General features: G+C 31.6%; 1 pseudogene; it reads left to right on the top strand.

Moving 5' to 3' along the window:
- The window catches only part of LOC149551444 (ketol-acid reductoisomerase, chloroplastic-like), a 38,973-nt pseudogene extending 30,208 nt beyond the window's left edge, over positions 1 to 8,765 (top strand).
- Positions 8,766 to 15,608: the final 6,843 nt, after the last annotated feature.

Below are 15,608 nucleotides of genomic sequence, written 5' to 3'. Positions count from 1 at the left end.
CTCAACACCATCCACTACAAACAAACCCTAGAAAGGAATACCAAAGGTGCCACAAAAAACTAGAGGTAAAGGAAACAAGGACTATCCAGACACCACCATTAAGGAAATAGACATCAAAGGGGAACAAAAAACCTCCCATACTCTCATGCACAAGCTTACCACACTATCCATAGTTTCAAGAAATAGAAGTGCGAAACCCTCTTTATCCGGATCTTCATTTTCTTCCCCCTCATCACAATCACTAGATCCTAGAAGCCTAACCCTCACTTTTCTTCTCTCTCTACTTTCTACTAATGATATTTATTTATAGGTAAAGTTCATTTACTCTTTTCTCTCTTAGGTTCTATAGAATAGACTAGCTAGATATTCTGATTTGGAAGAATTCCACTTCTAGAGTTTACTTTGTGAAATCACGAGTTCAACTCTTGTCCTCCAATGGGCCTTAAGAGTTTGAATACATAAAGATTTAGAAGATTAAATTCCTCCCTAAAATAAAGATTTTCTGGTGGACAGTTTGTCTCCAGAAATATCCTCACTCTAGATAATCTATAAAAAAGAGGAATACAATTGGCTAACATATATATTTTATGTGGATAGGAAGAAGAAACTATATCTCATATTCTTTTTAATTCTCCTTTTTCTTAGGAAATAAGACAACATATTCTTTCCCTATTTTAAATCTAATGGTGTTGGAGTAATACCCCTAAGCTAATGGAAGATTCTTGCCCCTACTCTAACCATCCTTTTACAAAATGAAATTTAATGATAGGCTCTTTTATATGGGAGTCCATCCTTATGGAAGGAGTGGAATAATAATATATTCATAGGTAAAAGAAAAGATGCTAATATGGTATTCCATGTATTGACCAATAATATCAAAGATAATATTGTTTTATCATTCACTCTTTTGATCAAAATTTTCCTTGAGGATCTATTGATTGGGATGTACCTAGAAGTTGTAACCTTGTTGAATGCTTAAAACAACACAATTTCCTTAAGATTGGTTTAAGAAAAATCATCAAAAAGGTCCCATGAATTAGGATGGATCAAAGTGAGTTTTGATGCATGAGTGTGGGCAGCCTCATAAGAAATTCAAGAGCCAGTGTGTTAGTAGTGTATGGTATCAATATGGGAGTATGAGATACTTACATGGTAGAGATTATAGTATTTTTTCATGGGTTCACAATTGCACATAAGAAGGGTTATAAGGAAATTAAGTTTGAAGATGATTTTACTAATGTTATCAATATTTTAATTGAAAAAGTTGATGTGGGCTAGCATAGTAGAGATACCATCAAAAAATTGATGAGTTTTCTTGACACAACAGACAAGGTCATTTGCAAACATATCTTTCGTGAAGAAAATAATGTTGCAGAAAACTTTGTGACTCTTGGTAATTAAAAAAAATTACTAAAATTTTGGAAGATATTAATTCCATAGCTATAGAGGCTCGTGCAGTGATTTCACAAGATATCACCACTTCTTTCAATAATGGTGATGTAATCAATGGAGATCATTAATTGTATTTTTAATTGAGATTTGAGTTGGTGTTCCTTCTCCGCTTCCCTTCTAGAGGTTTCCATTCTAGGAAGTTGGTGGTTCCTTTTCATCTCCAATATTGTTTTTCATAAGCATTTTACAACTTTCATTATTTACTAGGTCTCTATTTTTGGGAAAAGTATAGAGAAGGGATGGCTTTGGTTAGTAATGGGTGGTGAGATGAATCAAATTAAACTTGATATGTGCCAGGATTTTAATAGTAATAGAAGTGCATGAAATATTATTAAGGATGGACAAATGTTTAAATATGTGGAGGGTATGTAGGGCTACAACCTAAATTTGACCCTAACAATCATTGAATCTTGGGAGAATGTGAAAGTCATCATTGGGGTTTCTCCTTCTCTAGTTACAATGGGAACCAAAATTTTATAAAAAGTTTGGAAATATTAATTCCATAGCTATGATATTAAAGAGATGAGACTTCAAATTTACCTTTTAATCTTTTTTTTGTCATAAAAAATTCTCTAGCAACTTAAATTTTGGTCTGTAACCCACAAAATTGCCCATTAAAGACAAATGCATTAAAAATCTATATTATGGTCAATCATAGAACCTAGAACCAATATACATAAACTTACCATTTATAGATCTAAAATATTATACACTATGCCAAGGGAGAATTTTTACATTAGGTTCAACCCTAGAAATGGTTTTCCAGGGCCTTGAACTTTTCTATATGTCCCCCATTCCCTCTTATTAGGCATCAAACTAGCGCTGCCATTTGGGGTTCCAACATTACTCTTGTGAACCATAGAAACACCATTCAACCCACCATTAGTTAAAATATTATTCTCATTTTTTATTGGGCCCATTTAATATTCATGTGATGTCACACATTCTTCCTTAGGGACCTTTTTGAGGTCAACTTGTCCCTACGGATTACTCATTCCTCCATGCTTTTGTTAGCAAACCCTTCATCTGCATGATATGTATTTTGGTCCACCTAATACACCCTTGCCTTTTTTTCCAAGAACCCTAAATATTCCCATTTTCATTTAACACCATCATCAAAGATCCATCAACCAAAGAATAGATAGCAACCTATCCCTCACTACTTAGTGTACAAACCCTTACTCCTTGTCTCTCCCATTAGAAATATTTAGGTAATTGTATAGGGTTTTTTTAGTTTAAGTTTTGATTTCTTTTTGAAGAGTTCATACATGTGAAGCATGACCTATGATGTGCAATTACATTCTCAAGCACATTAATAATGCATTTGAGAGGCTTGATGTTTTAGAGGTATTCATGTAGCCTGATTTGATTATATTTTGTAATTTTTAATATTGACTAATACATTGAACATGGATGTTTTTGGAGGATGCATTTTTTCATTCTTTTAAGATTTTTTTAAGGTAGATCTTGTATCATATTTTGACAATATGTTTTCATATCTCTTGAATACAAATTCTAAATACTTGTTTGCATATATTTTTGTTTTGTTTTATGTGGAAATTATAATTATATGGATATAAGTGTCCTTTCACCAAATCCTTCTTTTAATATACTCTAAAATTCACATAAATTATAAATTTGATCATTTTATGAGTGTTATAATTAGGTTAAATACATTATGATTGAATTGTGATCACTATGATGGTTGGTTCCTAAGTTGAAGAATGTTGTAACTATCCCACTAGTAAATCTTATACCTATAATCTGAGTTGATTTTTTCAAGACCATAGGTCCTAGTGATTTTTTCTCATATGAAAAATATTAATTAATGAAGCCTATATTTAAATGTTTACTTAAGGAGAAATAATTTTTTTTGGTGGAAAGGGATCTATTTCAATGTCCACTTCAAGCCAAATATATTTTTTGCATGTTGAAGCATATATTTTAATGTTTAATTTTGACCAAACACTTTCTTTTTAGTAACTTTGAAAGGATAATCCTTGAGTGAGTGTTAATAGGAATACCATTCCAATTCCTTTGAAGGATAACATTCATAGAGGAAAAATAAAGTGCCAAAAATATTTACAACATATAAAAGAAGAAAGAAGACTAAAACTCATTGTTAAATAACTTTTTTAGGTGTAGGATTTTAATATTAGAAAAATATTTGTCAATCTTGAATTTAAATAATATTACCATTTTTAGTAATTTATTTGTTTAAGAATGAGTTTTCTCTATTATTTCCTTAAAGGATTGATTGGCTATTGGATTTAAGGAATTTGGGATTTCAGTTACAATTAGAATAAGAATTTATATTTTAAATGGGATTTGGGAATTGTAATTCTAGACTTGTTTGGCTCAAGAAATCTAAAATTAGAATTGAAATTGCATAAGTGATTTATTTTTCATAATCAATGTTATCAAATAGACTCTGAAGATGAGTGTACTTGGATTTGATGTTTTCCATTTTGAATTTCAAATGTTTATGTATTTCTTCATTGTGGTGCAACCTTCTTGAAACAATCCATATCTTCCTTGCTCATCGAATCTTTTTTTGGTTGTTGTGAAAACACTAGAATAGAACATTTCAATTTAAGAGATATATTAATAATTAAATAATATAGAAATTATAAAATATTTAATCAAATCAAAAGGCAAGAAATTCACCTTTTTCCCTAAAAATAACATTTTAGAATTTTTTTTAGTATTTTTTGTGGTAGCGACACATGAAAATAGAAGTTTATCCCTAGTTGTAAAATTAAATCCCATAAGTAAGTGAATTTAGTAGCCATGGAAGAGGTGGAAATAGACCATAGCTAGAAAATGAGATAACTTCCTCTTTAGAAGAACTACCATGAAGGTGGAGCATCTTCATCCAAGTCATAGGCAAATGAAACCATGCCATACTGACTACTCAAAAAAAATGGAATGACTTCCACATTCTAAGAGACCACATCCTTTAGTGGTTGGGAATACAAAAGGCCTCACATCCCTCTACAACATTACATGGACCTTTCCTTATAACATTTCCACAATGACACCAACATCCACATTCTCTTTGTCAACCACCCCCTATTAAACTAGCTCTCAATGATCACCTTAATTCAAAGTGGATTAAAAAATTTGATCAAATTTGTGAAAATAAAAATGGGAATTAGAATGACATTAAACTAAAAACTATTTTTGTGGATTGAAAAATTATCATTTTGGGGCCCAAATGGTATACAAATTCTAATTCCCAATTCCAATTTGGTGCCCCAAGCTGACAATTTAAAAAAAGTCCAATTTTGATTCCCAATCTAGTTGAATTCCAACAACCACACGAGCCCTAAAGGTTTGCATAGGTTAGATAATCATTCCAATGAAATTTTGTTCCAAGATCATGTCTACTTTTAAATATTTAAGATTTATGATTTTAAAAAATTGTCAAAAAATAAAAAATAAAAATTGAATGCTTTACAGGCTCCAAAATGGCCTAAAATATGTCTAACTACCTAGTTTATTTCAAGGTGATACAAAACATCTTGAAATTTAGGATGTTTTAAAGGGTTCATTAATTAGACACCTAATTTGAAAGTTATGGTCTTCAAGAGGTGGGTCTCTTCAAAATAATACATGCAAAAACATGTTGAATACATAAATGAGTTTTAAAAGGGAGTTATACATGTTTGTGTATGTGTGTTAACACATAATAGAGAGTATTTGTTGGAGATAAGATCAATATCTCTTTAAAATTATATTACAACCTATTATTGATTTTTTAATAATATATAAAAGAGATTTTGGACTATCACTTTCTATCTTGAATGGAGTTTTCCTAGATAAATAATTATATTTTAGATTAAGGGTGAAAACAAGTTTATAGGGGACTAAAACCTCAAATTTTTTTACATCAAAATAATCAATAAAGTTCCAAAATCCATTAGTATTGTAAAACAAACATGGCCCCTAGTACAAAAATATTCAGAACGAAAAAGGATCCAAGCCTAAAAAACTAAAAAAATAACTAGAGCACAAAAAAATTAAAAACCACCAAACTTATAAAACTTTATGTAACACCATTAGGTTGGTTCCATGACCAACTCCTCTTTGATTTCCTTGATCTTCTTGATGGATACTTGGATGTCTATCTTTCTAGGCTCCTTCCTCTTGGTTTTCATCTTCCTTTTTCTTGCACGGGTTCTTTTGGTTCTCCTAGGTGTTTCCTTAGTTAACTTTGTGTCCTCTAAGTCTAGTGCCAATACCTTCTTATAATAATGATCCACTTTTTCTTGCATCTTGTTGAGACATTCAATGGTATATTCTAAAATCCCTTGATGACTTTTAATCCTCTCATTCAAAGTGTTTTCTAGGATCTCAATTTTTTTTGTCAATGCATGGACAACATTGTCCTTTTACCCCTCATATTTCATCCATCTTAGAATTTAGGGATCTATAATTGATATTCTGATTTTTTATTACATTGAAGAACTATTTCTCCCTATAGAAAGTGTAGAAGGAAATTACCTTCATAGAATGTAGGGCACTTAGGGGTTCAACACTAAGATCCTTAAGGTAATCTTCTAGGAGTTTCACATTAACCTCATCCATGTTTTCCCTACTGGGTAACATAACTAATGCATATAGAATGGGAAAATGCTTAACATAGAATGTAGAGAACAATCATATTATATTCATTTCTTGGTCACCATATACAATAGTATTTAACAACAACACACCTCTATGAAAGGAAATAAAGGTTACATATAGTATATGAGGGGTTTCTTGGCAAGCCGTTATGATCATGTAACTCCCTCGGATATGCCAACCACCTAACTACCTATTTTCCCAACAACATCATCCCCCTCAAAAGAAAAGTCATCCCCTGACAACTCAAAAGTAGCAAAATCAAGAGACAACATACAAATTTAAAAGTAAAGATAGACTAGGGAGTAGGTTGAATCCTTGAAGTGTTCAGAAGCTGGGACAACTCATAAACCTAATTGGTGTGGATACATAAGTCCTTTTGCGTTTGTGTGTTGATCTCCACAACCTCCTTTAGTAGAAGTGGTGCCTTCATAGCCTAAGCTTGAGCCACCTATGATCCCTTTTCATTCATTTCCTTATCTTGCAAGGGTGCTACTCACTCTACCACCCATGCTACATGATTAGCCAATTAAGTGGCTAGCTCCTCTTGAGCCTTTTCCCTGACTACCCTAGACCTTGTAGATACAACCCTCTCCACTTCTCTATCTTCCTCTAGATGCCATTAAGCATAGTAGGAACCTTTATACATCCCTATTATCTCATTTGAAAACTTCTTTATAGCTATGTTGCATGGTCTCAACTTGGGTTTTGTAATTCAATCAACCAAGATCTCTGGCATTTCCATGGCTAGACATCCTCTAGCCTCATACAAAGACCTAAAATGCTCAGGACAACCCCTCTAGGTATAGGCTTGGATCAACTGTAACTCTCTTCTATGGGTCAAAGCATGTTTTCCAATGATTTGACCTCTCTACAACACATCCTCTATCACTACTATATTTGGATCTAAATTGCGATGGTAGGGCATCATAATTATGATAGAAAACTATTGCCTAAGTGACAATACCAAGAATTGGCTCCCATTGAATAGGCATTATAATTTTGGCATCACATATTATGATGACAAGCTTGTCTATTGCAATTGTGATGCAAATATTGTCATAATTTGGCAGATGACAATATCAATATCAAATTGTCACATTGTCATCATTGTGATAGGTAGGCATCACAATTACAACTCCTTATAGTTCCATTATGTCATCACCATAGTGATGCCCACACTCTATGATCAACAGTCATCCTTTAGATTATCCATCACAAGTGTAATAGTGTCATGGATGTGACAACAATCCATTAGATTTAGCTGTCACAAGTGTGACAAACATGTGATGACACTATTGTTGGTCAAATGGCAATTTGTTGGGTTAGCCATTGCAATTGTGATGGCTTGCTGAAATATTATTATTATTTTATTAAGATGGTATAAGAAAATAGGTCATCTTTTATTAAGGAATAGTTTTCTTCTTCTTCAAAATGTATGAGTTGGAAGGGAAAAATGCAATCTACATCTTCAAGGATGATGGTTAGGTCACCTATCTGCATGTTAGTAGCCAACTTATTCACTACAACTATTTCTTCTCTTAGTTTCTAGGCCAAGATTTTTACCAAAGAAAAGACCACTCTTGCTGGCCAAGATGATTTTATTTTGAGAGGAGGTAGAGATCTACTCAATCTTCTTGCTAAGGAATTCATGGGCATCAAGTATATTGGAGTCATTATTTGGGGTTCTCAAGGCTTAGTTCAAGCTCCAAATCTTTTTTCAAGGCACATGCAACATGCATTTTAGAGAAGATTGGAACACCTAGTGAGATTATTGGCACTATATCTGGTAGTGAAATTGTATTGATGTTGATGTTTGATACTACACAAGAAGACAATTATCAGTATATATTTTCTACCATGAAACCAGAGACCATTCTTGGTCTTTCGCATGGAATTTTACTTAGAGAACTCAAGTCTAGTGGTGTTGATTTTCCAAAGGATATAAGTGTAATAAATGTATATCCCAAGCATGTGGGTCTATTTGTGATGATTATATATACAGGACAAAGTGGTCAATAGTGAATGAATAATATCTAGTTTTGTTGTTCATTAGGATGTTGATTAGAGAGAAACTACTGTTGCTTTAAATTCAGCATTTATATTTATAACTACCCTAAGAATTATAGGATAGTACAAGAGAAATATATTTAGAGAGCATAGAATTGCGTTGGGAGTTGTACATGGGATTTTGAGGTCTAGTTTAGAAGATACACTAAACATGGAATGAATAAAGAACTTTCTTACAAAACTACTATATAAGGTATAAGTGGGGCCATATAAAAAAATAATTCCACAAAGGGATGCTATCTATATTCAAATCTCTAAGTGAAAAATGAAACAAAGAATTTGAGACAACATATATAGTGCTTCATATTACCCTTGCATAGAAATAATGTATGAGGGTTATGAGGATGTAGCTTTTGGTAATGAGATCATGAATGTAGTCATGATTGGGCATAGATTTATCATAAATAATGGTCTTCCAACTTTTCCAATGGGAAAATTTGATCAAAATCAAATGTAAAGAGTTGGTGAATGAGTGTGTGTAGTAGGACCTACTTGGTGAGTTGGGTCCTCTCTATCTATTTACTGCTAGTGTTTATGTGGCATTGATTATGACACAAATTAAGATCCTAAAGAAGAAAGAGCATTCATACTCTGAGATTTTGTGCATAATGCAATAGAAGTTTCTAAAAAACTAAGAACAACTTTGGATATCATTTTTACAATTGATGTAGACTATGTTAGGCCATGATTATGACATTGAAACCTAAAAAAAATATAGGTTAGCTATTGGGGACATACTTGGTTGAGAGTAATGTGTGCTTCAAGATCCATTACAAGAGTGTTATCAAATATCAAATGGCATACTTGAGGATGTAGCAATTCAAGGTGGTTGTAGGGAAAGTGAACAAGCCCCTAATCCTAATGCAATACAACAAAGAGACAAAAACCTTTGTGTGTGTGTGTGTGTGTGTGTGTGTGTGTGTGTGTATGTACATGTGCGCATACAATGAATGAGATTGATATGAGTTGGAAGTATGATACCCATTTTAGAAAAGGTAGAAACTAATGTAGGAATGGTAGTAGGTGAAGGACTATGGAGAATCATAGAAGGGTCAAGAATTTTCAACCATTCTTATTATAGAACACCTCTAAACTAAAGAAAAAATAAGTGGAGGCATGGGGCAGTTGGGATAATCTATTGTTTTTTTGTTAACAAATGAAGAGGAAAAAGATCATTTGCATGAATAAGATCAAAGAATGATGAAGAAAATGAATACAAAATCATAAAGGAAGGGACAAATCATGGATAAAATTTCCAATGGAGTGTCAAAGGTAAATCTATCAAGAGGTCCAAGAAAGGAAAAGAAAAAACCATAGGTGGAGTGTTCAATCGTAATGAAAGAAAGGAGGGGATTTTGAAGAAATGGATGGAGTAATTGACTTACAATTTCTCTTTTTATGTTTTCTATGTTGATATGTATATTAGGAGTGTCAACCCAATTTTGACTATACTATGGGCTTAAAATTACAAATATATAAATTGAACACAATAAGTGTTTAGCAAAGAATATTCCCAATTTTGAATGTAGAATAGGCATAGGATTATTTCAATCAGATGTTAATTATTATCAAAACAACCAACATTTAAAAATAGTACCATTACCATTTCTTGAATCCCATAACACTTACATTATGGAATTGAAAAATGCAATGAGTATACATTATAATTTGAAATCATTAGTTTTTTATTCATGAAATATAATGGGTGTACTTGTAATGTGATGTTTTTTGAATTAATCTATGATTAGTCATTACACAAGTTATCTACACATCATCAAAAATGTATTTATCATTTCTCCGTTCTCTTTCTAGTCAATGATATGGGTTCATATGTTATTGTCTGCTTTTACTGAGCCCTAAAATGCTTAGTTTTTAATTGTTTTTGGTATTCTTTTTCTAATGGCATCATGTTCTACTTCTTGCAAAGGCTTCCTACATATGATTTTACATGTTTCTATGTGTATGTATTTTTGGTATTCTTGGCTAAGAACTAATTCAATGAGGACTTTACCAAAATCCCTACAAATATCTGAGAATTGAAAGTTTCAACATTGGCTAGAGTCTCTAAAAACATTCATTAGTGTTACAACATTCTTGTGACCAAGATGTTTAATGAGCATGGAAAATAGAAAATGACTAGAATGGCCTGCAAATTAAAATATTCACATATAAATTATAATTTAACCAAAGTATTTTGAAAGTAAAATTCAAAATTCAAATCAGTAGATATCATATATAAACCTAGCTAGAGATGTAGCCAATGAAGTTTGACTTTTGCATATTGTAATTTGCTACAAGGATTATAAATTGTAAAATTATAAATTTTACTTGCTTTCTCCATTAAGCTTTGCATGTCATGTAGAACACAGATGCAAGTCAATTCTGAAGGGACTAGTGTTTTCCACTATCAAAAAAATGAAACATAGGTTCAAGTACACGATGTATTGTGGTGGCCTTCTTTGCTAATTTGGCCATGTTTTGAAGATAAGTTTTTGCTTAGACTTTAGGATCCTCTACTTCCTCCCTGTAATATTATTCAACATATCACCACACTCAAAAGAAATTGAATCAATTTATACTTTAGAATAATCTAATATCATTTGTTTCCACTATTCAAATTCTTCTTCATGTCTCCCAATTTACAACAAAAGTTATCAAATGAAAAAAAAACATGATTGTAGATAAATAGAAACGATAGAATACCTTAGAGAGGAATAATATGAGGCAATCCCATACTAAGCCATTCTTTTGAATACTTTATACATTGCAATTAAATTTCATATATAAATGAGTTTGACTATGGCATCCTTCTCCACTGCCTGAAACCAAGAGTTTCACATATTTATTTGTCATGCAATCATAGGTTAATGTTGAGCTTCACTTGGTTTTGAGAATAGTTTAATATTCTCTACTAATCAGGGCCAACGACATGAAGGTGGAACCTCATTCTCCCCCCAACCCCCCAACATCTAAATTCACCATTAACATCTAAAATTCATTCATTCTATTAATAAAATGTAACATTCATGAATTATCACATGATAACATTCAATAACACATTAGTTTCATTAAAACATTCACATTAACATTGAAACATAAGATTCATTAGAATATTCACATGAACATTAATAGAACAAAAATAAAACATTTATACATAAACATCAATCATTATAAAATAAGTTACATAAGTTACATGAATCATTTCTTTTTTCTTTTTTCTTTTTTTTTTCCTTCCCTATATTGTTGTATATGCCTATCCATATTGTCATCGATATTTCTTCTCACTGATGAACGTGCACTTGGTTTCCTTTACAAAGGAATGCCCTCTGCAATAAGAAATAAAAGGGTTAAATTTAAGAAAAATTGAGACTTTAAAGATTTTAAATAACATTGTAGTGTTGTTTACCTTATCCAACCACATCTTGCCCTCTTGCTTGGACCTCATCATGCACATTAGGAACAACCTTTGCATCCCCTACAATTGTAATACAAGATGTCATTTTAATCTGAACACTTATTATAGTTAAATTTGTATTACTACACCAAATTAAATTTAAAATGTTTACTTGTATTAATAATAGAGAAATAAAAAATTGAATAGAAAATACATACCTTGAGTACTAGGATCCACATTCAAATCGCCACCTCCAAAGTGCTTAATTGATGTATCAAGATTCGTAGGCTACAATCCAATGTAAATAATTAGTGCATTTATTAGAAATATCTACATATAAATATAGACAATACTAAGAAATCTTAATCATTCATTTTAATACATATAAAAATATTCATTTTAAAGTTTTAAACAAATATATAATCAAAGTATGCACAAAGTAAGATATTGGTACATAAAATTTCAGCAAAAATTAGAGGGAACACAATTCAAATAGGGAGTCATATTCCTAAAAACAAGTCATAATATGCAATATGAATTACAATGAATAGATCATTTTCTTTTATAGAAATAGTTAGTCCTAAAAATATGCAAGAGCTAACTCAAACTAAATTTGTAGTATAGTAGAGCTAGATATGCAAGATAGAAGTGCATTATATGTACAATCTATAAACTAGAGCCCAAGTAGACTAGAATATTATAAATTTAGGCTAGATTAAGTGAACTTAAGTTAGAGCATGAATGTACAATCATGTCCTTGATTATGTATAAAAATGTCTATGATGATATTCTTGAACATGCAGGCAATTAGTTAATGTAAGATTGCAAACTCTCTAAGCATAAAATGCATGAATAGGTCCTAACAACAAAATACGTTCTTAAGTACCATTGAACAATGAAAGCTTCTCAAAGTAAAGAAAAAGGAGAAAAACCACATGGTCAAAAAACCCTCTCCAAAAGTGAGAGATGTAACTATATGAGATGCAAAATAAAGGGAGGCCTCAAGAAGACCCCTCAAATAAAATTTCCTTAATTGAAATAATCAAGTGCAACTAAAGATAGCATGGAGATGCCAAAAGCTTTACAAAGATGCTTAAAACTTGTTCCTCTATCACTATTTACTCCAAGTGGAGAATATCATCATGAATCAAGTGTTAAATATAGTGAATATGTGGATTTCAATACACTTAATCCTTTGATGCTCCACTAGACTACAAAAAATGTGAATATCACTCTAATTATCACACAAAAGAATAATGAGATCATTACAAGGAAAGAGAAACTCTATCATTAACTAATTAAGCCATAAAACCTTTTGACTATTAAGAATTGTTTCTTTTTGCTTAGCCTTTGTAGATGATAATACAATTAGAGATTAGTTCTTGCAATAAAAAATGCAATAAGGCCTAAATGAAGATAAATAAATAAACAAAAATAGAATTAGACTTCCAATCATCAGAATCACAAACCCAATCTAAATCTTTGAAGCTAATGATGCAAGAGTCACTTGATGAATAGTATGTACCTAAAAATGCACATGATAGTCTGCCACTAACTCATGTGGATTATGAGAAAAGTGAGCACATAAAGGTCAACCATAAAATTTTAATATTAGGAGAAGTATGTGTTAGGTATAAAATATTTCCAAATGAAATATCAACTAATAAAGAAGTGCTATTGGTATTCAAAACAATACCCAGTTGAAAGAGTGTGGTGGTAGGCTTGGAATCCCTATGATGTTATTGTACAATAAGTAAAATGATGCGGAGACAAATTTTATGGAATATGTATGTAGCTAGATCATTTTTGGTAAAGCTAATTTTTTTTTCTTGTACCTAATTTGATGACAATTCTACAAGAATTTTTAATCAACCCAACTAATCAACAACTAGACCAGATTAATTAGGCTATGGCTTGTTTCATTCTAAAAATATCTCCTATGATATGTTTTGTAAAATTTCTTGTGAACTCTACCCATTTTTCATGGTCAGCATTATTTTTGTGTAGGATCTTGAGGTAAGTCACTTGGCATGGGTTAAGTGAGTTTAATTGTTTTATTATTTGGATTCTAGAGTATGTATGTAGCTAGATCATTTTTATTCTTGTGAGATACTATGTAATAAGAACCTTAAAAGAGATATCTTTGACTATATAAACAGATACATGTTTAAAAGGAAATATAAAGACATACATATTTATATGGAAAATAAAAAAATATTTACACACATACCTTTTCTAACCCGTTGAAGAAAATCATAGAGAAAGGGCACATAGATCACAAGGGCATGACATGGAAATGAAATTGCAGAGCAAGGACATGACACAAAAATGAAATCATAGAGAAAGGGCACAACAACAAAATGTAGAGATCATGAGGGCACAATAACCAAATGCACCGATCATAAGGGCATGGAAATGTTCATAGCTCTCCGCCCTTATTTTACCATTGGTTAGAGTTTCTAAAAACATTCATTAGTGTTACAACTTCACCACAATCCCTACAAATATTAGAAAATTTAAAGTTTCAAAATTGAATAGAGTTTATAAAAGAATTCATTAGTGTTACAACTCACTAAAGAAGAGCATCATTTCATAGTCGTGGCAAAAGGGGAATTTGTAATTGTTGGAAATACAATCTAGGGAAAGTAAACTCTAAGAGTGGAGGAGGAAGGGTGAATCAGTCATTCAAAAATTTAACCATAAAATAATTCACCACACATCCATCTCACAATTTGCATGTAAATTGAAATACCAAATTAAGCATGTTCATACATAGCATAAAATCAAATAAAAATTCAACACATATATGAAACAAGATATTTGGTTACCCAAAAACCTTCCAATGAGAAGGAAAAACTAGGGTGGGGATGACATCAAAAAATCTTCACTACTGTAGTTGTAAAGTGTACCCAATGAAGGTTACAATGTTTGATCATAAACTATGATCTGCCCTATGAAAGGTCTACCCTATTAAAGGCTTACAAGATTGTTAGATCTTAACCTATTAAAAGATTTTAACACCTTGTTAGAAGTGTGACTGATTAAAGGACTTAAACATACAATGAAGTAAGCACCTTGTTCAAGGATTTTCAATAGCCTATTAGGAATACACCGTTAAGAGATTTAACTAACTCACCTATTAGAATGTCTCAACAATGATCCTGTAGTTAACACTCTATTGCTAGATAAAAAATCACCTCTTTGCATGTATCTTTGATCCTCTCTGATCAGATGTATCACTTCTATCCTCTATCTTCTTTCCTTTGTTCTCCTCTAATTGATTTTGCAATTCATAACTTGACAATTATCAAAATTCCTTAGTCACCATGAATTCTTTGTTTGCACAAGAAAACTTTTGTCTAGGCACATGCCATGTTTTAGGGTTTTCCTTCCTTAAGATGACCTAGGTGACTTAGAGTTAGTTTTGAATCAATGATAGTGTTTCATCCATTTTGTCACTTAATCCATCCCTTTAACTTATTGGTTGCATGTACTGCATAGGGATCCTCAATATAGATTTGTTCTTATCATCTAGAATAGCAAAATAATCCTTAAGTCAGCTAAAAAATGGTTTACATAGAAGTTTGTGCCATTACAAATAACTATGTTCAAAATTATTTCACTTAGCACTTGAATTCTTTGATGCTTAGCATCCACTATATCTTCAATGCTGTAACTAAGCCTTTGAATGACTCAACATCCATTGATCACTCAACATTTGAATCACTTAGCATCAATTTTCTACTTGAAACTTGAGTGACTCGTCACTTACCATATATCTCACTTGCTATACACTATCTGAGAACTTATGCTCGACAAGAACTATGTTCTTTCTAGTAAATGACTTAAGTGTATTGTCACTCATATGTCAAAACTAATTTGAGATTAAAAATCTCCCCCTTTGACATGAGTGGAAAAAACACTTGATCATGCATAAATAACATTAACTTATGAGCATAACTTAGATAATATCTATTCAGTACTCGGATTACATATAAAATTTCAAAACTTCAAAAGTTTGCAAAACTTGTGACTTATCAGTCATACCTTCAAAATTTTATAACTC

The sequence above is a fragment of the Cupressus sempervirens genome, chromosome 6, assembly GCF_028749045.1.
Source record: "Cupressus sempervirens isolate cs-2001-9-10 chromosome 6, ASM2874904v1, whole genome shotgun sequence".
In the NCBI taxonomy this organism is placed as follows: Eukaryota; Viridiplantae; Streptophyta; class Pinopsida; order Cupressales; family Cupressaceae; genus Cupressus; species Cupressus sempervirens.
The sequence above is the reverse complement of the archived record's forward strand: the minus strand, read 5'-3'. Positions and strand labels throughout refer to the sequence as shown.